At 46.8% G+C, this 27998-nt stretch overlaps 1 long non-coding RNA gene across 1 annotated transcript in view; it reads right to left on the bottom strand.

The window, feature by feature from the left end:
• Positions 1-20254: 20254 nt before the first annotated feature.
• The window catches only part of LOC138247336 (uncharacterized), a 47839-nt gene continuing 40095 nt past the window's right edge, over positions 20255-27998 (bottom strand). The window contains exon 3 of the long non-coding RNA XR_011194451.1: positions 20255-20765. This is a non-coding gene — a long non-coding RNA (uncharacterized lncRNA). The remainder of the gene's footprint in view (positions 20766-27998) is intronic.

A 27998-nucleotide genomic window follows, 5' to 3' on the forward strand; every position in this document is an offset into this window, starting at 1 on the left:
CCTGACAAGAAAGAAGGACTGCTAAGCTGAACCCCTAGCACAGAAGAAGGAAGATGCAAACTGACTTGGTCCCAGCCCTGCTGGCCTGTCTCCTGCTTCAAAGAACCTGCACAAGAACAGTGATGGATCCTGCCAGACCAGCAACCTCTGCCCAGCTCCAGAGGACTGCCTGCACCCCAAAGGACCAAGAACTCTTGAGGACAGCAGCCCTGCCCAAAAAGAAACTACACCAAAGGACTCCAGAGCCTCCCTGTATCCGTGAATCCTGACCACTCTGCACCCAACGCCCACAGTTCGTGCCCAGGTGGCCTAACTAGCTAGAGAGGGTCCCCAGGTGATTCTGAGCAAGTGCACACCCTAGGTTGACCTCTCCTGCCCCTCTCGACGATGCCTGCAGCGTGAATCCAGAGGACCTCCCTGACCGCGAAAACACTGGGCGAAGATATATGACGCCTAAAGATACACTGCACCCGCAGCCCCCAGGCTTTGGAAAACGAGGCCACTGGTGCAGCAGCGTTCAGCAGGCGGCCCTCCTACTTGTCCAGCCTGTGGTTTTCCCGAACTGTCCCCCTGGACCCAGTCTGCAGCATCTAAGTGACCCCCAGGGCCCCCACGTAGGAAAGCATTGAGAGCCTGACGCTCTGTTTGCACCCTGCACCCCAGCCGCCCCTGTGCCGATGAGGGTGTGTGTTTGGTGCCTACTTGTGCCCCCCACCCCAGTGCTCCTCTAAATCCCTCAGATCTGCCCTCCGAAGACGCGAGTACTTACCTGCCAGCAGATCTGAAACTGAGTATCCCCAGTCTCCGTAGGAGCCCATGTTAAATTTGCCTCAACTTTGACCTCTTCACCCAGCCGGCCATGTGTTGCTGGTGGTGGGAGTTTGGGGTTAACTTGAACCCCAAGTATGGACTTCCTAACCCCTAGAGACAGTATGATTTACAGGTAAGTACTTGACTTACAGTTCCTAACTGTTCTCCCTCCCATGAACTGTTTCTGAAAATTGCAGTCAACTTTTAGAACAGATTTTTGTCATTTATTCTTAAACTGTACAATTTACCGATTCCAAACAGTCATATTGATTCATATGTGAAATACGTATTTATTAATGTATTCACCTGCAACTTAAATCTTGCAGTTCTAAAAAGAAAGTAAATATATTTTTGCTTCATAAAAACTATTGATCTGGGGTTAAGTCATTTAGTGTGTGCTTCACCTATTGTCTGTGTGTGTACAACAAATGCTTTGCAATACCCTCTGAGAAGCCTAACTGCTAGACCACACTACCACAAAAGAGAGCATTAGTATTATCTACTTTAGCCTCTGCTAAGCCTCTGGGGAACCCCTGGACTCTGTGCACACTAAATCTCATTTTGATATAATATATACAGAGCCAGCTTCCTATACTATTGATGTATTGGTCAGGGTTAGTGCCAAAATGTTGGCACTAACCCTGAACAGTACATAGGGGCCCATTGTAACCAATGGTGTGCCCCCTTTTAACGCCTGCTCTGAGCAGACGTTAAAGCTGTGAAATCGCTCAGATTCCCCTGCACCATTTTTGCGGTCCCTCTAATGGTGAACGCACCCTTTGCATACATTATGCGTGGCTCATAGATTCTACTGCGTCATTTTTGCAGTCCCCTTAAAGGGGGAATGCCCTCTTTGCATACATTATGCATGGAGCATGCACAATATAGCATGAAGGCTTACAAAGTGGCGCAATGCATGCAATGCACCACTTTGTAACTATGGCATGGCTATTTTTGAAGCCGAACGCCACATTTGCATCCATAAAATGACACTACTGTTGCACTAGTGCTTCTTAAATCTGGGCCAAAGAGTATTGGGACAGCGGATAACCACAAAAGACAGAAAAAGTAACATGGTAGGTTAGGGGGGAGATGTAAACAAGGGTGAGAGCAACACAAGGTTGAGGGCAGAAGCTCAAAGGGAGAGAACAACACAGAGCACACAGGGAGAAGTACACAAGAGAGGAAGAGAGCAGCACACGAAAGAGTGCAACAAGGAGCTTCGGGGCAGGGGAGTTTGAAGAGAGGAAACACTAGAGGGAGAGATGAAAAACACATAGATTCTCATGGAGTGCTTAACCAAAGAGGAAAAAAAGTTTCCTAAAGGCGAGTTGTGGAAGGATATAAGTAAGCCAATCAATGGGATGGTAACAAAGTTAAGCTGAAGGGGAAGGATCAACATGAAACAGAAAAATGAGACAAGGAAAGCAATCGAATAAGTTCTTGGGAAGCCCACATTAGGTGTTTTGCAACCAGACAGCTTGTGTAACCTGGTAGGTGAGACCTAATAATATCAGCTAAAAGCAAAAATATTTTTTAGTTTTAGAAAGCACACATTGCCATAGTAGTCTAGGGGCAGATAAAATAACTACTTTGTGTGGATGTGCTTCTCGTAAAAGGGCAAAATGCTCTGACTCACACTGAATTTAGCGCTGTAGTGGGCTGCCCAATGACCCCATGATGTATGCTGTAGTGAAGCAAAATGTGAATGAGGCAATAACAAACCAATGTCTGAATGGGAATTGCTGAAAGCAATGCGCATAAGTATACTATTGATATAATTGTAGTAAAATCAGAAGGTTATGGCTAATGCCAGATCAAACAATAAAATATTGGCTAAAATCAAAAATATATTTGTGGTCTTAAAAAGCACACATTTCCATAATGGGCTGCTACTGTGTGTGCAGATATACTCCTTGTGAAAGAGCAGAATGCCCAAATTAGTCATTGTCTGAAGCGGACTGACCCACTGCCCCGTCTTGTATGCTGTGGTCTGAATATAATTGCTGGGCGCTATTGCACATTCATAGGTTTGAGCATTACAGAAGCTGGTGGGAGTTAGTGCATTGTTGGCTTGGCTCGAATGGTCCTTAGAGTGTATATTCATTTTTTTATGCAAATGTATATTCGTAGGGAGAGCGTACATTTGTTTAGACTCAGTTCCATGTGGTCTAGATGAGTAATGTAATGGACTTTGTTCTGTAGTGCTAATTTTATTGTTGTTTTGTCCTCAGAGTAACCAAATTTGCAGAATTTGCATTGATAACAACTAACCATGTTTACCATATGTTCAGTGACTGACTTTGTTCGTTCTACACACACCCAAAGTCCGTCATGAACACGTTTAAAGCATGCTTTCTGAAATGGCAGAAGGAGGTGGTCCACATTTTCAATATAGACGTGCATGGTACCTGCGGTGAAAGACTATGTAAATAGTTATGAGAAATGTTTAGTGCTTGAAAGCGCTCTGAAAATATGCCTGTGTTAAGGTAGCGCTCTGAGGCCCATATTTATACTCTGTTTGCGCCGGATTTGCATCATTTTGTTTTACGCAAATCCGGCGCAAACCTAACTCCATATTTATACTTGGAGTTAGAGTTATTTTTTTTACGTGGAAACCTACCTTGTGTCAATAAGATGCAAGGTAGGCGTTCCTGGACAAAAAAAGACTCAAAGGCATTTGCGCTTTATTTATACTCCCGTGCAAAAATGATGCACTGGAGGAGGAGAGCCTTAAAAAATGGCTCTAAGCCTGTTTAGAGTCATTTTTTAAAGCGTGGGTCAGGGCAGGCGTTAGAGGACCTGTGGGCTCATTTCCTTGGTCTCTGACCATGGAAGCAGTCCACAGGTGCCCTTCCCTGCACCCAGGGACACCCCCTGCCACCCTCGCCCACCCCTGGAGGACACCCATGGATGGGGGGACCCATCTACGGTAAGTAGAGGTAAGTATTTAATTTTTATTTTTTTAAGTGGCATAGGAGGGCCAGAAGTCCCCTGGGCATGGCCATTGGGCAGGGGGGGCATGACTCCTGTCTTGCTAAGACAGGAGTCATTTCCATGGGGATGTGCGTCACAAAATGACGCTAGTCAGGTTCGAGTCAATATTTTTGCCTCTAACCTGACTTGCACCATTCTTCGACGCACAACTCCCAGTCTTCCCTACGCCTCCACTGCCCGGTCAGCGTCAATTATTTTGACGCTAACAGGCGGCAGCGCCGGCTACCGTCATTCATCAAATATGATGCCCGGTTGGCGTGTTGGAATGGCGGTAGCCGGCGTTAAACTTTTTGGCACAAACCTGCACTAGCGCAGGATTGTGTCAAAAAGTATAAATATGGGCCTGAGTTCTAAAAAATTATCTTTTACACTATTAACCCCTTGAGCACTGTTAACCACATTTTATGTGTGTTCATATGTACCTCCCTGATAAGCAGCTTGTGACTCTATAAATTGTAGTCAAATAATTTGAAAGGTATTGCGAAAAAAATATTTTGAGTTCCCTTAGGGAAGTGTAACATAGTGGCACCTGTCCCGCTATTGATGGGTTCTGAAGACATGATAATCAAGCATGAATTGGCGTGAATTCATTTTAAACATCGCCAGATATCCATATCAAGATACTGGCTATGTATTTTTCAAATTGCACGGCTTTGAAACTGCAAACGTTTACTGAAAGCAGTATTACTGGGCTTTTCATTGGCGGAAACCTTTACTTCACTGTGATCATGTAATTACCTTGAGTTATGGCAAATAAACAGTACGAAGGGATGACATAAGCCAAGTGTTGGGTGCTCTCCATCATCTTGTGTCATCACGAAATGGATCAGATTCCCAGCCCAGCTGCAGGTCTACGTCAGCGACATCGATTGTGCAGCAGAAACGCTATCCTTGGAAACAACGTTGCCAAAAGTGCGTATCTTTCTCTTCATGTGTATGGTCAAAAGTGGAAAGATTTTCCCCGTGTCTAAATCATTGCATCTACTGAAAGTTGAAAACCTCCAAATTGTTTTATTGCCCACCCACCTTTACTCTCACCCTGATCCTTCTTCATTCCCTTTCTAGATCCAGAATCCTGGAGCCAGGCTTGAGTGGCAGTCTCACTGAGTGAAGTGCACCGAATATGTATCGATAAAGAAGCTCAACGCTCTCTTTGGGTCCAGACGGTGCAGTCTTTCTTCCTCTTTGGAAGGATGAGGCGGAGGATAGAACGTGGACAAAGTAATTGCCTGGGCCAAATGGAAGGGTGAAACAACCTTCGGGAGGAAAGCAGCCTTGGTCCTCAACACCACCTTATCCCCATAAAAAGTTGTATAAGGGGGTTTTACTGATAAGGCCTGCAACTCACTCACTCTCCTTGCTGATGTTATAGCTATCAGGAAGACTGTTTTTAAAACCAAATACCTCAAGGGGCAAGAATGCATAGGTTCAAAAGGGGACCCCATAAGGAAAGTCAGGACTAAGGACAAATCCCATTGCGGCATAACGAATGGCTTTGGAGGATATTGATTTAGAAGACCTTTCAAGAATCTGATAACAATAGGGGATTTAAATAAAGATGGTTGGTCTGGAAGACATATGAAGGCTGACAAGGCCGATAAATAACCTTTAATGGTAGCCACTGCACAACCTTTTTGCGCCAGAGATAGAGCAAAAGACAAAATGTCCGATAGATGAGCATGTAAGGGATCAATCTGCCTCTCTCCACACCACGCAACAAATTTAGACCACCTATTAGCGTAGATAGATTTAGTGGAGTGTCGCCTGGCCGCTAATATAACATCCACTACCTCAGGCGGGAGAGAGAAGGAACTCAGGTTGCCCCGTTCAATCTCCAGGCATGTAGGTGCAGACTCTGGAGGTTGGGGTGTAGAACCTGCCCCTGCGACTGCGAGAGGAGGTCTGCCCTGAAAGGGAGACGGAGCGGCGGGCACGTTGAGAGTTGGAGAAGATCGGAGTACCACACCCTCCTTGGCCAATCCGGAGCTATTAAGATTACTAGAGCCCGGTCTTGGCGAATCTTCCTCAATACTCGAGGAATCAAGGGTATGGGAGGAAACGCGTAAAACAACTGGCCGCACCAGGTCATTTGAAACGCGTCCCCCAACGCTTCCTGCATCGGATACTGAAGGCTGCAGAACAACGGACAATGCGCGTTCTCTCGAGTGGCGAACAGATCTACCCGAGGAAACCCCCACTTCTGGAAGATTAAACGGACTTGATCTGGATGGAGACGCCACTCGTGGTCTGCCGAGAAGTGGCGACTGAGACTGTCCGCACGCACGTTCAAAACTCCGGCCAGATGGTTTGCTATCAAGCAAATCCGATGGTCCTTTGCCCAGGACCATAGTCGAAGAGCTTCTCTGCAGAGAAGGTACGACCCCACTCCTCCCTGCTTGTTTATGTACCACATCGTGGTAGTATTGTCCGTTAGGACCTGTACCGACTGACCACGAAGGGAAGGGAGGAAGGCCTTGAGAGCCAGACGTACAGCCCGTAACTCTAACAGATTGATGTGAAAAATCTGTTCCTCTGGAGACCAAAGACCTTTGATCTCCAGATCCCCCAGATGAGCTCCCCACCCTAGACTGGAAGCATCCGTTATGACTGTTGTCACTGGTGGCGACTGCTGGAACGGCTTTCCTTGTGAAAGATTGTTGCTTGCAATCCACCACTTCAAATCCACAGCAGCATCTCTGGAGATCTTGACAGTACCCTCTAGATCCCCTCTGTGTTGAGACCACTGCCTTCGGAGGCACCACTGAAGAGCCCTCATGTGCCAGCGAGCATGCGTGACCAACAGAATGCAGGAGGCAAAAAGACCGAGCAGACGAAGGACCTTGAGGACTGGAACTACCGCTCCATTTCGAAACATTGGAACCAAATCCTGAATATCTTGAATCCGCTGAGGCGGAGGAAAGGCCCGACCCAATGTTGTATCCAGTACTGCCCCTATGAACAGGAGGCGCTGAGAGGGCTCTAGGTGAGATTTGGGCTCGTTCACCGAAAAGCCCAGGTCGAACAACAACTGGGTTGTTGACTGCAGATGACGCAACACAAGCTCCGGGGACTTGGCTTTGATTAACCAATCGTCCAAGTAAGGGAATACTGCTATCCCCTTCCTTCTGAGCTCTGCCGCAACCACCGACATCACCTTCGTGAAGACTCGAGGTGCTGAAGTAAGACCAAACGGAAGGACCGCAAACTGGTAGTGTTGCGATCCCACCACAAACCGGAGATACTTCCTGTGTGACTTGAGTATCGGGATATGAAAGTAAGCATCCTGCAAGTCGACAGACACCATCCAGTCTTCCATGTTCAACGCCAAAAGCACCTGTGCTAGGGGTCAGCATCTTGAACTTTTCCTGCTTGAGGAACCAATTCAAGATCCTCAGGTCCAGAATTGGTCTCAAACGACCATCCTTCTTGGGAATCAGGAAATACCTTGAGTAAACTCCTTGACCCCTTTCCTGCTCCGGGACCAACTCCACCGCGCCCTTTAAAAGGAGGACTTCTACCTCCTGTTCTAGCAACAGGAGGTGTTCTTGTGAACAATACAAAGGGCGGGGCGGGATGAGGGGCGGAAACTCCCGAAAGGGAAGGGTGTAGCCTTTTCCCACAACACTGAGAACCCAAGTGTCCGACGTAACAGTCTCCCATTTGGTGAGAAAATGCTGTAATCTTCCCCCTACAGGAGAGGAGTGAGTGGGAAATGGTGGAAGCCTAAGGCTGCTTCCCCTGCTGCACCCCGCCAGAGGATGAGGAAGAGGCAGAGTGCTGCTGAGAAGCTCCCCTAGTGCGGACCCTACCCCTCCCCCTAAAAGATCTATAGGGATGGGAAGAGGCAGGTTGCTGATATCTTTCCCGAAAGGAAGAGGAGGAAGAGCCACGCCCAAATCCACGAAACCTCCTGAAGAATCTGGAAGAGGCCGTGGAAGAAGGAGCTTGGAGTCCCAGCGACTTAGCCGTGGCCCTGCTCTCCTTAAACCGTTCCAAGGCCGAATCAGCCTTAGCCCCAAACAGTTTGTCCCCATCAAACGGGAGATCCAACAATGTGGACTGTACATCTGTCGAAAAGCCCGAGTTACGGAGCCAGGCCTGTCTCCTTTCCACCACAGTTGTGCCCATTGCTCTGGCTACCGAGTCGGTGGTATCCAGTCCCGTCTGGATAATTTGGGTCGCAGCAGCCTGGGCATCAGAGACAAGATCCAAAAGACCCTGGGGAAGCTCTGTAAACGAAGAGGAGATGTCATCCATCAGAGCATGAATATACCTCCCCAGGATACAGGTTGCATTGGTGGCTTTTAATGCCAGACTGCAGGACGAAAAAATCTTCTTCGACTGCGCCTCCAGCTTTTTTGAGTCTCTGTCCCCAGGCACCGTCGGAAAAGAACCAGGCGCTGACTTGGACGAACAGGAGGCCTGCACAACCAAGCTCTCTGGCGTAGGGTGCCTAGATAGGAAACCAGGATCAGTTGGAGCCGTCCGATACCTCCTGGCCACGGCTCTGTGAACTGCTGGGGAAGATGCCGGCTTCTTCCACACCTCTAAAACCGGATCCAGCAGAGCGTCATTAAAAGGTAATAGAGGCTCCGCCGCGGCTGAGGCCGGATGCAACACCTCTGTCAAAAGGTTTTGTTTCGCCTCCACCACCGGCAAAGGCAGGTCCAAAAAACTAGCTGCCTTCCGTACCACTGTATGAAAGGAAGCAGCTTCCTCGGTATATTCCCCCGGGGACGAAAGGTCCCACTCAGGGGAAGTGTCCAGCCCACTGGCCGACTCCAGTCCACGCAGCCCATCACCCGAGTCCTCTAGCTCTCCTTCCTCTAGAGCTCGTTGGTACTCCTGCTCCTCTAGTACCCGGAGAGCACGCCTCGTTGAATGCAGTCGTTGCTCAATCCGCGGAGTCGACAATACCTCCGCCGAAGTCGGAGATCGGCGCCGATCTTCCGAAGCCACCGACGCCGCATCCGGCGCCACAGGTAACTTCGGCGCCGACTGAAGAGCAGATGAAACGGATGGACCCACCGGAGTCACAGGCCGAAATCTCGACGTCGACGGGATGGGAATCCCTGGGGCCAATCCCTCCGAAGCCATCGGAGCGGCCACCGGCGCCGACACTGGCGCCGAGCCCACGTTCCCAAACGGGAGAAAGGGCATAAAGGGTGCCGGCCGAAGAGGCGCAGGATCACCCAAAGAAAAGGCCAAAGGCCCAGCCGGAGCACCCCCTGGAGCCATCTGCTGGAAGATGGCATACATCGCATTCAAGAATGCGGAACTATCGGCTCCAGGGGTGGGAAAAGCCGGATACTGGGGTGCCTGACTCGGAGGCGACCCCGACGCCGGCCTCGGCGTCTGCGCCGGAGAAAACACTTGAGGCTCCAATACCTCAATCACCGACGCCTGTCCAGGCGAAGTTGGAGACGCCGGAGAGAGCAACGGCGTCGAAGGATGCGGCGTCACCGTGGGGCTGATCTCCCATGTCCTCCGGCGCCGATCCGGAGACCTGGAACGAGCCTCCCTTGAATGACGCCGAGATTCTCTACGGCGCCGGGAGTCTCGATGACGCCGATGTTTTGGAGAAGACTTTTTCTTATGATGCTTCTCCTTTGACTTGGCCATAAACAGCTTCGCCTCGCGTTCTTTAAGGGCCTTCGGATTCATGTGCTGACACGAATCACAAGTCGAGACGTCGTGGTCGGAGCTCAAACACCAAAGGCAATCGGAATGAGGATCCGTCACCGACATCTTGCCTCCACACTCACGACAAGGCTTAAATCCAGACTTTCTCTGCGACATTATTTCCACAGAGAAAGAGTACGCAGCAAGATATACACTGTAACCGCAAGAGTAACAGTTGCTCCCTCGAAGATAACCGTTTCGAATGCACGGAAAAAAGGGAACTGACGTCTGCACGTCGTCGAGGACCTCTTATTGCCTGTATGACGTCAGACGGCGTCGCGTGCGAGACAGTGACGTCCTCGTCGACGTGCAGAGACTAGTAAGAAGATTTCCGTCGAATGCTGGCGCCATGGGAGTATTCATGAGGTGAGGAATCCACAGGTAGTTGTATCCATCAGAATACACGTGTTCTGCCTTTTTCCCTAGTAAATATCTGCAGCTGGGGCCTGCTGATATTCAGAAAAAAAACTAATAATTCTGATATGTGAGGTAGCATGAGTTACAGCATGTTGGACCTGGCCTTTTGACAGGGTCATCTCCAAACCTTTTGCCTCCTTCCTCCTATTTTTTCTGACCTGTTGTTGTTGGCTTTTGAACCAGTGCTAAAGTGCATATGCTCTCTGTGTAAACTGTACTGTTGATTGGTTTATCCATGATTGGCTATTTGATTAACTTGTAAGACCCGAGTAGCGTGCACTATATGTGCCTAGGTCCTGTAGATTAAATGCTACTAGTGGGCCTGCGGCACGGGTTGTTTCACCCACCTAAATAGCCCCTTAACCTTGCCTCAGGCCTGCCATTGCAAGGCCTGTGTGTGCAGTTCACTGCCACTTCGACTTGGCATTTAAAAGTACTTGCCAAGCCTAAAACACCCCTTTTGCTATATATAAGTCACCCCTAATGTGTGCCCTAGGTAACCCCTAGAGCAGGGTGCTGTGTGGGCAAAAGGCAGGACATGTACTTGTGTAGTTTATATGTCCTGGTAGTGTAAAAACTCCTAAATTAGTTTTTACACTATTGTGAGGCCTACTCCCTTCATAGGCTAACATTGGGGCTGCCCTCATACATTATTGAAGTGGTAGCTGCTGATCTGAAAGGAGCAGGAAGGTCATATTTAGTATGGCCAGAATGGTAATACAAAATCCTGCTGACTGGTGAAGTTGGATTTAATATTACTATTCTAGAACTGCCACTTTTAGAAAGTGAGCATTTCTTTGCACTTAAATCTTTCTGTGCCTTACAATCCACGTCTGGCTGGGCTTAGTTGACAGCTCCTTGTGCATTCACTCAGACACACCCCAAACACAGGGTACTCAGCCTCACTTGCATACATCAGCATTTTGAATGGGTCTTCCTGGGCTGGGAGGGTGGAGGGCCTGCCCTCACACAAAGGACTGCCACACCCCCTACTGGGACCCTGGCAGACAGGATTGAACTGAAAGGGTACCTGGTGCACTTCTCAGCCACTCGTTGATGTCACCCCCACTTCAAAGGCACATTTTAGTATAAAACAGGGCCTCTGCCCTACCACCTCAGACACTTACTGGAGAAGAAACCTGAACCAGAAGCTGCATCCTGCCAAGAAGAACTGCTTGGCTGCTCAAAGGACTCACCTGACTGCTTTCTACAAAGGACTGCTGCCTTGCTGGTGGCCTGCTGCCTTGCTGAACTCTTGTCTTGCTGCAAAAGTGCTCTCCAAGGGCTTGGATAGAGCTTGCCTCCTGTTCCCTGAAGTCTCAGGACCAAAAAGACTTCTCTTTTTCAACTGGACTCCTTGTGCGCCGAAAAATTCGACACACAGCTTGCTCCGCGGTGAAAAATTCACCGCATGTGATCCGGAAAGACGCCGCTCGACGCGACGCCTGTGGTGCGACCGGAACTTCGACGAACGGCCCCGCCTGGACAATGCCGCCCGACTTCCAGAGAGGAAATCGACGCGACGCCTGCCGTGAGGAAGAAAATTCCACGCACATCCCACCTGAACGACGCGCAGCCGGATAACAAGCCTAGGATTCCACGCACAGACCCTGGGACATCTGGTAATCCCGCGACCCACAGAAGGAGATGGTCCGCGTGCCAGAAAACGACGCACGTCTTCCCCGAGTGAAAGATAACGACGCAAGTCCGTGTGTGAAGGGGCGAAACTGATGCACACACCATTTTTCTTCCCATAGAACGACGCACATCTCCCCGCTTGGAAAATAACTACGCAAGTCCGTGTGTGAAGGGGGGTAACCGACGCACACACCATTTTTCCATACATCTCCTCCTCTGCGGCCCTCTGTGGAGATTTCCCACTCCAAACCAGGTACTTTGTGCTTGAAAGAGACTTTGTTTGCTTTTTAAAGACTTAAGACACTTTATATCACTTTTCAGTGATATCTTTACAAATTCATATTGCATCTTTGATCGTTTTGACCTGCAAATATCCAGATAAATATTCTATATTTTTCTAAACACTGTGTGGTGCATTTCTGTGGTGCTATATTGTGTTATTGTATGATTTATTGCACAAATGCTTTACACATTGCCTTCTAAGTTAAGCCTGACTGCTCAGTGCCAAGCTACCAGAGGGTGGGCACAGGATAATTTGGATTGTGTGTGACTTACCCTGACTAGAGTGAGGGTTCTTGCTTGGACAGGGGGTAACCTGACTGCTAACCAAAAAAACAATTTCTAACACAGCATATATCAGAATTATGGCTCCCGGTTTTCCATTTTTACTAATAAATACAGACAGAAGATAGAGTGTTTCCTGTCTGTATTTATTTTTAAAAGTGAAAAATTCTGATAATTTGACTTTTTTTGAGCGATTCTCTAAGCTATCTTGCCTGAACTCCATCCAATAGCGGTGCAGATCGACAGCATAGGGAGTCTAAAAATAGAATGAGATTTCCTTAGGTAACTCTATTTTGCAAACTTTGTGCTGTAAAGCTTCTAATTTCACTTCGGTGTTTTGTTTTATTCTATTTGTTTTTTTAATGTCTTAAAACCAGGTAGGTGGGAAGTATGTGTACACATTTATCAGTTAAATTAACATCGAAATATACATGTTACGGAGGGCGTGGCCAACTGTCATGGCTGAGTGGACAACCCACAGCTGCTCCCCACCACACTGCGAAAAATATAATCAAAGGCTCCTTTAGGTCTACCAACTGAGCCAACCGAATGGAGGCAGTGACTGGAGGTGCTGAGACAGCCTGGACCAGACCAAACAGTGTCTGTCTGTAAGCTACCACAAGAAGAACTCCACGTAGCAACCTGGAGAAGACATAGCAACATGGCCAACACTGGGCCACTTTGGGAATTGCAGGCCGGATGGCAGCAAGGAGACAACTACTGACAGGGGAGAACACACCCTCAGGGCCTCAGGGAGCACTTGAAACAAGACCCCCGGCTACTGCAACGAGACGCTGCAGTGACAAAAAGCCCGAAACATCACTCCCTGGCCTTAACATGGCACTGGCTCCAAGGCGCTCATGGAGATGGGCGTGATCATTGGAACTCGGCCAGGGCCTCCATGCAGCCTGACTGTAGGGTGAGCTGGGGACTGGGTGTCCCTCTGAGGAGATCTTACACCAGGGACTCCCACCTGTAACTGCACATTTTATGCACAGCTTTCCAGAGAGGGGAAGGGGGCAGCCCGGACCCTTTGAAAGAGCAGAACCCTTCCCCTCGACCCTGCTATTTGCTCCTGCTGGGTTCGCCAGTCTGCGAGGTCCACCACTGCCTACATTACTGATTTTCACTACCTTGGACTAAGGGACCTTTCTTAGGCAGGCCTTCTAATTGCTCCCTACATTATTGGAGCCCTCTGCTCCTGTTACCTGCACCCAAATCTAGAGTGTTGGGTTTTTCCAACCTGCTGTTGGCCCTTGTGATGTGCTCCCCTGCACTTAGAAACATATATGTGGAAGCATAAAGGTGGTTCCCCACAGTATTGATCATACTGGCTAGTGAAGTCAGATGAGCCTGAATTACCAGCCCCCGCTGGACCTAGATTCAGATAGTGAATCAAGCCTGAGGAATACCACACTAACTCTGAAACTCTTCTCTCTTTGCATTGAAACTTAAGGGGAGTCAGACCCACCATTGTCCCCCAAGGGCCCGGACTGATCATTTGGGAAGCTCGTAGAAACAGTAACCTCTATGCCACCTACAAATGCCACGTCTAACAGAGTCACTAGCTACTTAACCCAGTAGGCACTGACAAAAAAAGACCTCCTGGCCTCGCTCCGGGACTTTAAAAAAGAGCTCAATGAGGAACTACGCATAGACTTAGCTGATCATTCGACTCCCTGAGGAAAGATATCAAGGCCTGGATGTCCTCCCTTTAAGCGGATGTAGACTCTTTGGGGGCCAGGACTCAAGACCTCAAGGCGAGACTCCTTGACCTCGACAAACTGATTTCTCCTTTAGAAATGGACACAGACCAAATACGTTCCCAACTGCAGACCGCACTTCTCAAATGCGAAGACTTCGGAAATCTGTTCCAGACGCAACACCATTCAGATAGGGGGACTAGAGGAGGGGTTAGAGGGTCCTGATCTAGAAGCATTTGTGGTGGGTATGTTTTTAAATCTCTTGGGCTACGATCATCATGAGGTGGGAATTGAGAGGGTCAATGGGGTGGAACCACAGAAGACTGGAGACAGTAATCATTATAGGGACATTTTAGCTAAACTGCGCTCCTTCAAGACAAAGGAAAAGATCCTCCATGAGGCTCGCAAACAGTATTCTCCTTTCAGGGAGCTTCTTGTTCTCTATATCAAGATGTAGCCCCAGCTCCCTTAGCACATAGCATGCAACTCAGATCATTATTTGCAGATGATGTTCTTCTTACCCTAACCTCCCCTCAGACTTCACTGATGGTCTCGCAAACAGTTAGGGGAGTTCGAATCAGTGACAGGATTTAAGGCCAACTTAACTAAACCCTTCCTACTCAATCTGACGGTTCCGTCTTGGGAGATGGAGAGACTGACTTTCAATACGCCTTTCCTTACAGTAAAAAAGAGAGATCACATACTTAGGCATCAAAATCACACCTCGGATGGAGGACAAGGCTAATTATCCTCCACTCCTATGCCACCTGCAACAAGACCTTAAGAAATGGGTTCCTCTCTACCTAACCTGGCTAGGTAGAATAAACGCCATTAATATGACGGTGCTGCTGCATCTACTATATCTCTTTCAAGGACTTCTTGTGGAAGTCAACAGGCAGTTCTTCATCTCGCTACGATCCATGCTTACCACCTTTTAGGAAGCTGGTCTGGTGTGTGGTGAGTACCTATGGTATTATCACCTTATACCAGGTCCATGTATCCCCTTCTTAGCGAAGTATAGGGAGTGTCTAGAAGCCAGGCTTTCTAGAGGTAGCTGTGAATAAGCAACCAAGGTTTATCTAGGAGACATGCAAAGCTCATGCAATAACACTATAGGCACACAGCATTTACACACATGAAAGAACCACACAGTGTTACAAAAATAAAGGTACTTCATTTTAGTGACACAAGTACTAAAATACCAGATAGGCAATACTCCAATGGAAGGTAAGTAAACACACTATATATGTGTAGCAAAAATCAGGAAATAGGCATAAAAAGTAATAGAAAACAATGAAAAGCAATAGGCAATATTGAAGGCCTATGGGGAGACCAAACCATATACTAAGAAAGTAGAATGCGAAGCTCGGGTCCTCACCTGAGGAAGTGGAATCTGTAAAGGGGAGCTGGAGGTACTAGGAAACCCCAAAGGTAAGCACTGGAGTACCCCCAGCGACCAGGAGGAAAGAGGTAAGTTACTGGTTCTACCCAAACCAACACACAGGAATTCAGAGAAGGATATTGCAAGACCCAAACAAGACTGCAAGCAACGAAAGGTGGATCCTGAAAGAGGAATACCTGGAAAGGAAAGTCCAGTTCCAGTTGGAGTGTCTGGTGGTGGCAGGAGCCACTACCCACCCATCTGTGGATGCAGGAGTTGGTCCATGGGGACATGAAAATAGTCAGCAATGCAACCATGGAGCAGATGAAGAGCTCCTCGGATGATGCAGTCGACGCCCCACGCCGGATGAAGGATTGCAGTCAGTCTGTGGTGTGGAAAAAACACCAACAAGCCTTGGCATAGGCAAATGTCGCGGTTGGAGGAAAAGTGGAGCTGCCAGGGACCAGAAAGGTCCAAGGGGGACTCAACCCATGGGGGTAGTCCCAGGCAATCCTCAGCAGTGCAGAGAGTCCAAAGAATAGGAGGCAGCCCCCACAGAAGATCCATAGGCAAGGACCCCAGGAGTGGCAGAGAGGCCCACGCAGCACACCTGAGGAGCGGTCCCACATCGCAGGAGAAGCCCGCAGAGGGCTGTGCGTCACAGGGAAGAGTGCTGGGGGCTGGGGCTACACAGAGCCTTAAGATCCTTTGGAGGAGATGCCAACAAGCCTTGGTAGCAGCAAGAGACACAGTACACAGAGATACTGTCCTGCGTCCACCAAATTGGACAGCTGGCTGATAGGACCAAGGGGACCACTCCAGACCAAAACCTGTGATGCAGGATCCATGCAGCTCAGGATGAGAGGAGATCTACGCAGCCGGTTGTCGTTGCTGTTGTTGCCTGCGGATGCAGGTGAGTGACTCCTGCACTCCAAAGGAGATTCGTTCTTGCTTCTTGTGCAGGCTGAAGACTTGCTGCCCTCAGAGGATACACAGCCAGGGAAATGTTGCAGTTGCTGGAAGGAGCTGGAGAAACAACGTTGCAGGGCGAAGTCGCCGCTGTTGCTGCAGATTGTAGGTTACTGTGGAGTCCAGTTGAGGTTCCAGCAGCCAGAAGTCGAAGTAAACGGTGCAGAGGAGTCCTGCTTGAGTCTTGCCTGTCGAATCTGAGGACCCATCCAAGAGGGAGACCCTAAATAGCCCTAGAAGGGGGATTGATCACCTAGTCAGGTGACCATCTATCAGGAGGGGACTCTGACGACACCTGCCTGACTTAGCCACTCAGATGCTCTCAGAGGTCTATGCCCACCTTGGATTCAAGATGGCAGAATTAAGGAGCCCTCTGGGCACCACCCCCTTTCCATTGCCCAGTTACGAGCCAGAGCAGGAACTGGAGGTGCCTGAACCGGTGCAGACTGGTTTATGCATGGAGGGCATCAAATGTGCCCTTCAAAGCATACCAGGCCTTGGAGAGACTACCCCTCCCGAGCCATCTAATACGTATTTCGAAAGGGAGAGGGTGTTGCCTCCCTCTCCCAATGGAAATCCTTTGTTCTGCCTTCCTAGGCCCCAAGCAGCAGGGGGGCAGAAACCCATCTGAGGGGTGGCAGCAGCTTGGGCCCAGAAAACTGGTAGAAGCAATGCTGGGGGTCCTCTATGGAGCCCCCAGAGTGCATGGAATCATACTTCCAATACTGGCAACAGTATTGGGGTATTATTCTGACATGTTTGATACCAACCATGCCCAAGTTCTGAGTTACCATTATGTGGCTGGACATAGGTAGTGGCCTATGTCCAGTACACAGGTAAAATGGCGTCCCCGCACTTAAAAAGTCCATGAAAATGGAGCTGAAGTTTGTGGGGGCACCTCTGCTCATCCTCTGTACCTGCACCCTGTCCTTTGGACTAGAAGGGCCTACCATAGGGGAAACTTACAGTGACCTGTAGTGAAAAGGGTACATGCACCCTTTCACTCAGGCTGCAATGACAGGCCTGCAGATACACTTCGCATGGGCTCCCCATGGGTGTCATAATTCATGCTGTAGCCCATGGGGGACCTCTGGTGCCCCAATGCCCTGGGTACCATATTCTAGGGACTTATAAGGGGGCACCAGTATTCCAAATGTCAGGTGTTTGTGTTCCAAGCAACCAAGTTTAAATGGAGAGAGCACAGTCACTGAGGTCCTGGTTAGCAGGATCCCAGTGAACACAGTCAAAAACATACTGACAACAGGCAAAAAGTGGGGGTAACCATTCCAGAAAGAGGGCATTTTCTACAACATTCATATGGCAGAAACACAGAGCCTGTCTCCAAAATAAGATGCTGACTCCAACCAAAATGGAAGACGGGTTAGCACTACAGAATTTCTCCCTTCATTACAAAGCGGCACAACTCTGACTAATCACGGAGTGGTTCCAGAGGGAGTCAGACAAACATTGGCTCCATATGGACAGAGCGATGGTGGGGAGAACTATTTGGGACTTTCAATGGAAGCCTAAAGCTAATCTACCACCTAACGTTTATCTGAGCACCCCAACTAAAACCACACTGAAAGCATGGGATGAGGTTACACACCAACATAGATTGATGACCTTTCCCTCTCCATAGACCCATATTCACTTCAGCAAAGGGCTTCCCGCCAGCTTTAACCCCAGGCCCCTTTGATGCATGGCAAAAAGGAGGGTGCCTAACCATCTCTGACTTGTTCCATGGCTGGAACATACTTGGTTTGATAATTGCTGCAGAGACTTCAATCTGCCTGATTCAGAGATCTGCCATTATAATCAACTTAAACACTGGGTAACACATCCCGAGATCCAACAAGCAGCCACACTGGAGTTACTCCCAATAGAGAAATTTGTGCTTAAGCAGGGAGGTTCCAATGGGAATATCTCATTACTGTATTTTCTCCTGGTCTCCTCCAACGACATTCCTACTCCGAGAGACAGAGGCCTCTGGGACCAGATCTTTGGAAGCCTATCACCATAGAGCAATTGCTGAAATTATGAAGGGACATCCCGGGGTTTACCGTGTGGATAGGCCTAGGAGAAGCCCACTATAAAGTACTTTACGATTGCTATTCACACCCTGCTAAGCTCCACAAAATATACCCAGAAACATCTGACGGAAGCTGGAGAGGATGTGGTCTATTTGGTGATTTTTCACCACAGGTGGTGGGATTGCCCCACGATTCAACCTTACTGGAGTGAGATACTTGCCTAGATGAAAGACATCCTGGGTTAACCCTTACCTCAAATGCCTGATTTTACCCTGTTAAGGGCTGCATTACCCTTCTCTTAAACACCAAACAGCTGGATAAATCTATTATGTGGATCTGTCTAGGGGCAGCAAAGATGGCCCTGGCTGCTGCCCGGAAGAAGCCAAAGGCCCCCTCTGTGCCCCAAATGTGTGTTTGTTTCTGGCAGAGTATTACCATGGAACACCTGACAGACAAACTCACGGACTCTCATAAAGGTTTTGAAAACATATGGGAACCTCTGGTGAGTTATCTGTTGGTGGGCCTCCCCCTATTCTCCTGCCCTACACGTGCAACAGCCCACCACCTGTTCCAGACTTGGGACCTCCTTCTTTGGATACCCCCTCCCGCCAAACTCTACAGCTTGCCCAATGCAATCGATTTACAACCCCTACCCTAACCATCTAATCTCAGTAGATATCTTACCCCACTGTACATGCATCTTTTTGTGTTTAGTTTGTTGAGTTTTTCCTGTTAAGGGAATTTGGGAAGGTTATATTGGGCCCTATGCTAATCCCCATGTAAGGTGCTGCATGAGAATGATGTTTGAAGAGTAATATTGGCCACTATCAATGTATGTCATTTCCACATCTGACGCTGATCTGTATTATAGCAAGGCTTTTGGACGATGCCTCCTTAAGATGTTATATTGCATTGCTTCTTGTAAATGCTCAAAACTAATAAAAAGTAGTTTGAGAAAAATATACGTTACTTCATTTGTTCACAAAACTTAAATTACACCTGGATAAATACTGATATGATCGACAAAAAATAAATATGGAAGACGTAAATGTTAAAAAATAAATAAATACCATAAAACCGAGAGCCCTAATCATAATTTATTGGCAAACTCATAATAAGGCCCATGGTTTGGTTGTACTCTGTGACTGACTAATTGTGGCAGGATATAATGGTCAAACGAGTATAGTATGGGTTGCACCCACTGTCTACTAAAGGAAAGACCCATCATGGATTTGTTGCATTATGTCTGTTGGTGGCTTGTCAGAGGATAGCCATACGCTAGTTACATCCAGAGTGCCTGAGTTAAGCATGTGGAGTAGGGTTGTGTATGAGAATGGGCAGTAACAGATCTGATGCTCTTCTGCAGAAGTCGGTATAATGAGTTTAAATGTGGCTGAATTGAAAATGTGTGGGGAGAACTAACCAGAGCTTTGTTGCATCCACCTGATAACCATCCATTATCATTATAAATTTTATTAATTACAAAGTATATGAAAGAGAACACTATGATGCAGTGAAGTTGTACAAGTACTGCCACACATACTTGGTTTAAAGAACTATGCTGACTCTGTAAAGCCTGCATTCTCTTTCTGGAACAGATTGTCTATGCTTCCAGTGGCAAGGAAGTAAATCAATAAAAACATTAAACATATTGAAGGTCTAGCATTGCTAGCAGATAGGAACTCCAATATCATTAAGATAGAGACCCATAACGACAGAAAACATTTTTGTCAATCGATTTTGGCTTAAACAGGGCAGGACCCTGTTCTCATTAAATGTGAGCCGTTATGCTTTGCAGGCAGTATAATGCTTATGTTTTGGCAGTGGTAGGAGCTATCTGTATATTAACTCGGGGTCATTTTGTTTTGTCCTACTGACCAGTGCATGGGCAGGTCTGCAAAATGAAAATGTGCTAGTAAGCGGATGAACCACATGTTGCATATTTGTAACTACACCCTGCTTTCTGCCTGATCTAGTAAAGAACAAATGAAAAAGCATGACATAAAGTTTGCAGATCCTTTATAATGTTTCGACAAAGACAGCACACAGTTTCATGGCATATAATTACATAGTGAGGTGGTACCAAAATGATTACTTGTAAATTCAATTAAACTGTTAGTTCCTAAACCACCTACTCGCAAATGATTGTCATTGAGAGAAACACGAGCAATGCAACTTAATCCCTTTGCTGCTAAGCTTTTGCCTTCCTCCTGTGCTAAGCCTTTTTTTGGCTATTTTAGGTAGTTTGTGTTTAGCCCCCTAGCCCCCCAAATAACGTTTTGTGCACATAAACTATTTTGCTGTATTAAAATCACCATCTTCCCAGCTTTCAGGAACATGCAGAGCTGACTCAAAAAACCTGATTTTGTACCACAGTTTTAGCATTTTTCTAAGAGATAACCTATTTTCCTTATTTTTGTGCTGTGAACCTACTTCATTTGTGGTGGAAACCAGAATAAGACCCATCAGAGATCCAGAAAAGCTATAGATTTCTGAAAAGCAGACAAAATTCTGAATTGAATTCAGCAAGGGATCATGTGTGTTGATGCCTCAAGATTTTCCCAATGAAAACATCTGTTGAAAAAAAGAAAATAGAAAATTTGAGAACAACATTTTCATCTGTATCTTTTTGACACGATGACAGAATGACAAAAGCAATGTATAATTACATCCGCTAGACCCTTCTGGTTGTGGGCATATATAGGGTTTATAGGTTCTCTAAGAACCCAAGCTACCCAGAGCAAACAACTGAGCTGAACCAGACCGAGGCTTTTCATTGACTACCACGTATAGACCAATTCTTGGAGCGAAATATGCAGAGTACAAAATGGATATCAAGGAAACGTATGTATTTCTGAAATGGGCACAAGATATAGAATTTAGGAGCAGTGGTTAATCCTACATCTCTGAATTTGTAGATACCTATACTAGCGTATGGTTTGGTGGGCATTTTTCAAAATATCATCTTTTTTATACACTGGCTTACATCTGAAAGGCACAAATGCAGCAAAATCCACTTGATATTAACAATTTTCTACTATTCTATGCTGCTACAAGTCTCCCATTTACCTCACTGGTGTGGGTAGGCCTAGAGCCTGCGACAGGAAACAGCCCAAAACGCAACATAACATGGATGCAGCACATTTTGCCACCCAAAACTGATTCTCTTTTTTCCGATGTGGGTAGCCCTAGCTCAGCCGGAACCTTGGGAAAGCTAGCCAACCTGTACATTTTTTAAAACTAGACACCTGAGGGTATCAAGGGTGGGCTGACTTGCGTAGCTCTTGACACATTTTTTACCCAGAATCCCTTGCAAGCCTCAAAATTTGACTGAAAAAAACACACTTTCCTCATATTTCCGTGATGGAACGTTCTGGAATCTGCGGAAAGCCACACACGTCCTTCCACCCAGCATTCCCCTAAGTCTCCTGATAAAAATGAAAAATGGTGCTTCACTTGTGTGGGTAGACCTAATGCCCACAACAGGAAACCGCCCAAAACGCAACATTGAAGGCAGCTCATTTTTCAAACAAAAATTTACTCTTTTTCCAATGCGATTAGCTCTAGAATTTGGACCCTAGCTCAGCCGGCACCTAGAGAAACCTAGCTAACCTGTACAATTATTTTTAAACTAGACACCTAGGGGAATTCAGGATGGCATGTCTTGCGTGGATGGCATTAGGTTTTATTTACCCACAATGCCCTGCTAACCTCCAACTTTGCCTGCAATCACCCATTTTCCTTACATTTCTGCGATGGAAACTAGCGGAGTAGCAGGAAACTACAGAAGTCTTCCCACCCCGCACTGCTGCACCTGTGTCAATAAAAAGCTGCCCCACTAGTGTAGCTGGGCCTAGTGCTGTGACAGGAACGGACCAAATCAAGGATAATGGGAGTGCTTGCATGGATACTCTTATTGACCACGGTTAGATCCAATCCTACTACTGACAATAGGCCCTGCCACACAAGTGGGGTAGAGTTTTTATCGGTATACATAGGGCGATGCTGGGCGGTAGGAATTTTGTGGATTCCGGAAGTTTCCTTCACAGAAATGTAGGGAAAATGCATGACTTCAGGAAAAGTTGGAGGTTTGCAGGGCATTGTGGATAAGAAAATAGTGTGGGATGCATGTGAAGCACACCACCCTAGACTCCCCCAGATGTCTAGTTTTCAAAGTGTCTGGGTCAGGTAGGTTTTTCCAGGCAGTAGCGTACCCAAGCCCAAAAAGCGCAGCTGTTCACTATTGCAAGTGGGCCGAGATTGGGAGTTAGCAAAGTTGTCCTGGACCAGCAGAAATACTTTAGCCCCATTTGTTTTGGCTGGGGGCATGTCCATGCCCACCGTTGGCAACCCCACTCCTCCTTTATAATTTTTTTTTATTTTATCAATCCCTGGTGTTCAGTGGGATTTCTGCCTCCTCTAGGGGTGGCAGGGGGAGAGGTGGTGGAGGATCGGGGGTAATAATACCCATATACCCCCCAGAGGGGCAGCAAGACTGTGCCCATTAATTAAAACAGGGTGGGGCATTGGCATGACTATTTTAGGCAGCCCCACCCCTTCAAACTAGCTAAAAAAATCCCTGGTGCTGTTTCTCCCCCCTTGGAGGGGAGGGGCCTATATCGGGGGCTTTTGCCCCCCATCTACCCTCCAGGGGGGCAGAAAGACTGAATATGGACAAACAAATTTTAGGGGGGGGGAGCAAAAGCCCTTGCCCAAAAGAGCCACTTCCCCCTTCTCTGGCTTTTAGTGGTAGATTCCTGTTTGGAAATCGCCTCCCTGAGGCAATCCCTACGGAGGAATTCACAAGGGAGTGGTACCATTGGAAAGAGGAGAGTATCCCTTTCTAATGATACCCCTCCCGTCTGCCTCGGTGCTCGGGTGTGAGATAGCCCTGCGAGCAACGAGGCAGAGAAAGTGAAATGAGCCTATTAGCTTAATTCATTTTCAGTGAAATGACTTCAGTGCACCGTGCGTGCTGATCATCATTTTACTGAAATAAAAGAAACAGGAGATGAGGAAGCTTTTCCCCACTCAAGAGGCTTTATCCTTTGAGAAGGGATTCCCTCTGATGCCCGCACCAAAAGGATTTCTAGTGCCATGTGCACGGACTGCCAGGAGCCATTGAACTCACACAAGCACCGTTACACAGGTCCTGGCCGTCTGACCTATCGAAATAGTTATTACAATTGACCGTTCAGCACATTCATAACAAAAATTATACCTTTGTACATATAGAGAGATTTCGTGTCAGCAGCTACATTTTAATGATTTTCTGAAAAGTTAATGAAACATACACCTTTAGAATGTGGCCTGGTTGTGGTAACTGAAACAAACTAATATTATGCATTATTTTTCTAATTAAAAATATTTTTTACAGAAATTCATGATTAGAGACCACTAGTTCATAATTTCTATTTTTGTCTAGGTGAAAAAATGTCTGCTGTGTTTGAAAGCTCTTAGTTCCAGCTCACAGTCTGACGTATGTAATAATAAAATTCTATATTTAAAATGTTAAAATGACCTAATGGGTTCTATTGGTTTGCGGATCTTTAGTCTAATAATGAAATTGCAGTGCTTAGGCTGCTTGTATTATTTTGACCTTTTAAGGGCTGTCAAATTGATGGTTATATTTAATTATGCTGCACAAGGCTAGTAAATATCGCTGCTTGCTAGCTATAGATCGACGTTACTTAGAGTACGGCCCGCGGGCCGCCAGCGGCCCCACGGACCTACTTTGGCGGCACGCGGACACATACAAGAAATGGCATATGATAATGGCCGCAGTATATAAACATAGAAAAGGGCCGCGGGAGAATGTGCAACAGTGGCTTCTTTGCGCATGCTCCCGCGGCCCTCCTCTATGTTTACGTACAGCTGCCATTATTTATGGCGTTTCCGTGACGATCCTGGAATCCAAAGCCCCATAAAAGTCAGCGCTTGCAGCTAACTTTTACGGGGCTTTGTCGTCTGCTTCCTGTCACCGGCTCCACGTCTGCTGCCCGCCTGCCTGCCTGCCGTTCTACATTTGTGGCATCTTTACAGTGCTTTGAGTCAGGTAAGGCTCTTTGGTTATTTATTTATTTGTTTTTAATATAGTGTGTGTGTTACTGGGGTAGGGGTGAGAGCAGATTGCGCTGTGTGTGTGTGTTACTGAGGTAGGGGTGAGAGCAGATGGCGCTGTGTGTGTTACTGGGGTAGGGGTGAGAGCAGATGGCGCTGTGTGTGTGCGCTGTGTGTGTGTGTTACTGTGGTAGGGGTGAGAGCAGATGGCGCTGTGTGTGTGTTACTGGGGTAGAGGTGAGAGCAGATGGCGCTGTGTGTGTTACTGGGGTAGGAGTGAGAGCAGATGGCGCTGTGTGTGTGCGCTGTGTGTGAGTTACTGGGGTAGGGGTGAGAGCAGATGGCGCTGTGTGCAGATTGAAAAAGGGGGCGGGTGGTTGTGCCCCCTATAAGCCCCCCCCACCCCCGCTGTCACTTCAGTGCGGCCCTCGGCCGCAAACCATAATGCAATTTTGGCCCCCGAGAAAAAGTTTGTGAGTACCCATGCTATAGATGGTCATAAAAACTCGATTGGCCATAGTTAAGTAATGTTCCAAATGATGCTCTATTCGCTGTCACAGCAACAGAAATCTGGAGTATGATGATACTAACTTTTATTTCTATAATTCCAAGAGCATCTGATTGTGCATTATGTAATTTGCTAATTGAGTATTCAAAATTGTGATTGCAATTTACTTTTCTATCAATAGTGACAATCATCATTGTTCTTTGTAGGTCTAAAGACCAATAAGACCATTTCCCTTTAATAATTATTAACACCTACATGCTTTTATCCAGTCACAAATATGTATCATTGTATCATGTTGATATATATATATATATATATATATATATATATACACAATCCAACACGTGCTCAAAATGACGGGCCCTGATACCTTTGGGAGGTGGAACATGGAACAAGTCGAGCTAATCAGCAAAATCTATTTCAAGTCCCAAAGCCAAATGAACCATGCTCTCTCAGGATGCTTGAAACAGAGTCAATTTTCATCCAAAATGATGCGTTTCGACCGTCGCAGTGGTCTTGCTCACACAAATGTATTAGAAACACCACAGTGTATATACAACTTTAGCATCATAGAAGCACAATCATTGACAAATACTGCCTTGTGCTCCTGCCTCGCGTGTGTCAGATATTTTCCCGAATCTTCGACATCCCTTCAGCTTGCAGTCGCCATTTTTGACAACGGTTGAGGGCAAACATCGAACTCCTACCTGTCTATGCGGTCAAAGACTTCTGGGTTTCCAGTTTTATTTCCTGGATATCCCGACCGCTCGCATTGCTGTTCCATGCAGGTTGCCTCTGTTTCTTTGCCCTTTTCCTTACCGGTCCCTCCCTTTTCTCTGCCCATAGGTGAGGCCAAACCATTTTTTCCTCTGGTTGAGAAAGGATTTAACCCTTTCATCACCAGTCTCTCTTATAATAACAATTTTACTAAATAGTTGTAATGGAGATTGATAGTTCTCCTATTTCACATGCTCAGAATGAGGAGGAGGAGGAGGCTACTAAGAAAAACTTGGGTGACTTTATTCAAGTCTCTGTGGAGAAGGCAGTCTCTGCCTCAATGGATAAACTGTCAAAAAATTTAGAGAATTCAGTTATTAATTTGGGTTCCAAGACTATTTTGGCCAAGTCTGCGGGGGATATCAAAAGCGCCCTTTTTCTAAAAAAGTTCCTAAGGTGGTGCTATTGGTTGGTGAGGGTTCCTCACAAAAGGCAGAGGACATGGTTGCTCAAAGGCCTCCCTGACGGAAGGGGATAACAAAAAATAAATTGTCTCCAAAATGTACCTCAATCTAAGCAATTGTCCTCTCCCATATCATTTCAAAAATCCTTGATACGATGAGGATTTACAAGATGCTGACTTGCATACAGGTAAATCCGACAATGATAACGGGGACTTGTTTCCCCCTCCTCCCTAGAAAGCCAAGCATTCGGCTCAAGAAACTTCCAAACCTTGTAAAATTATTGACATGGAAGGGGCTCCTATGTTTGACCCAAATGATATCCATCGCCTGCATTCCACTGAATGGTTTCCTGCGGACCATGTGGGAGCGTACGTAGCTTCAAGACTACGCACATCTCTGGACAAGCAAGTCATAGCAGAATTAAGATAGGAATGTCCTCGCCTTTCCCTACCGTCAAAAGTAAAAGTAACTGTAACACTTGCCATCAACCCTTCTCCTATTACCTTTTTTACCAAGTTCGGCAAGGATCCCCGCAAGGGAGTGGATAAGGCATGGTCCACATGCCAGGACAAACTGTTAGACATTGTGGGGCCATTAACCAGAATTTTTGATCTGGCCGAGGAAGCTCGATTGGTTAAATTCTCCTGTTAGTCAAGTTGACTTGTCTTTATGGGTTCAGAGTGCTATATGTTTACTGGGTAATGCCAACTCAATGATCACCCATGAGCGCAGAAAGGGGCTCCTGCTCAAACTCGATCCCTAACTGGTAAATCTGGCTGTCACGGATCCAGGTATTAAGGCGGAAGTCCTCCTGTTTTTGGACTCTTTCATAAAGGAGCTTAGTAAATATATTGCAACGTTCGCTTCTCTGGACAAAGCTCAGCAATCTCTTAAGAAGAAGTTCTCCAGTCGGGTTTTTGCCAGGGTCAGCAGAGGCAGGAACCACTTTGCCGGCCATACATACAATAACCAGGGTTCCTGTGGCGCATACAACACCTCTTACCAGGAGTACCGACCACAGATCTATCCACAGAGAAGCCATGGTTTCAGCAACAAAGGCAACAGGAGTTCCAGATATGCCTCCTAACCCGGTAAGTCGCTTTTCTGGCCTTCCTATTGTAGGAGGTTGACTTTTACTGATTCTTCCGAAATGGCAGTCAATTACTGCGGATCCATGGGTTTTAAACACCGTTCAAAGATATGCTATTGAGCTTTACTCAAAGCCTTTTCAGTCAATGCTTCCTCATCCTCTCCCAGTTTTCTACAAAAATGACAAACTTAATTTCCTCAGAAATTCAAACTCTCCTCCACTCTTGTCCACTCGTTTTTCAGGTTTCATCAGTTCAGTTCCAAAAGAAGAACAAAAAGATGCGCCCAGTTATCAACTTGAAACATTTCAATCACTTTGTCGTTTATCATCATTATAAAATGGAAACCATCTTGCATCTCAGAGATTCTCTTCTTCAGGGCGAATGGATGGTTTTCTTCGATCTTCAGGATGCGTATCTCACCATCCCCATGCATCCGGACTCCAGGAAGTACTTACAATTCCAATCGCTAAACTAGTCTTTTCATTTCTCTTCTCTTCCTTTCGGGCTCTCTTCCTCTCCATGTTGTTTCACAAAGCTCATGAAGTCGGAAGTAGTTTTTCTCAGAGCTCAAGGAGTCAGGTTGATCATTTATTTGGATGATATTCTTCTTATGAACCAAAATCGTTCTTCTCTCCTATCTCAAGTCCAATTACCTTGTACTCTTCTGACAGATCTCGGTTTTATCTTCAACGACAAAAAGTCATGTCTAGTTCCAGTCCAACAGATAGAGTTTCTAGGTTTTCTAGTGGATTCTGTATCGGCTACTCTACTCCTTCCCCCAGCAAAAATAAAAACCATAAAATCAGAAGTTCTTCAAGCTTTACAGAATTCTCTTAAATCCATCAGATCCACAGCAAGGATAGTAGGCCTTTTGTCTTCTTCAATTCAAGCCATATTTCTAGGCCTGCTTCATTGTCGGGCCCTTCAAAGACTAAGGATACGTCATCTTCAAAAAGGTCTTGCTTAT

The sequence above is a fragment of the Pleurodeles waltl genome, chromosome 7 (assembly GCF_031143425.1).
Source record: "Pleurodeles waltl isolate 20211129_DDA chromosome 7, aPleWal1.hap1.20221129, whole genome shotgun sequence".
NCBI lineage: Eukaryota > Metazoa > Chordata > Amphibia > Caudata > Salamandridae > Pleurodeles > Pleurodeles waltl.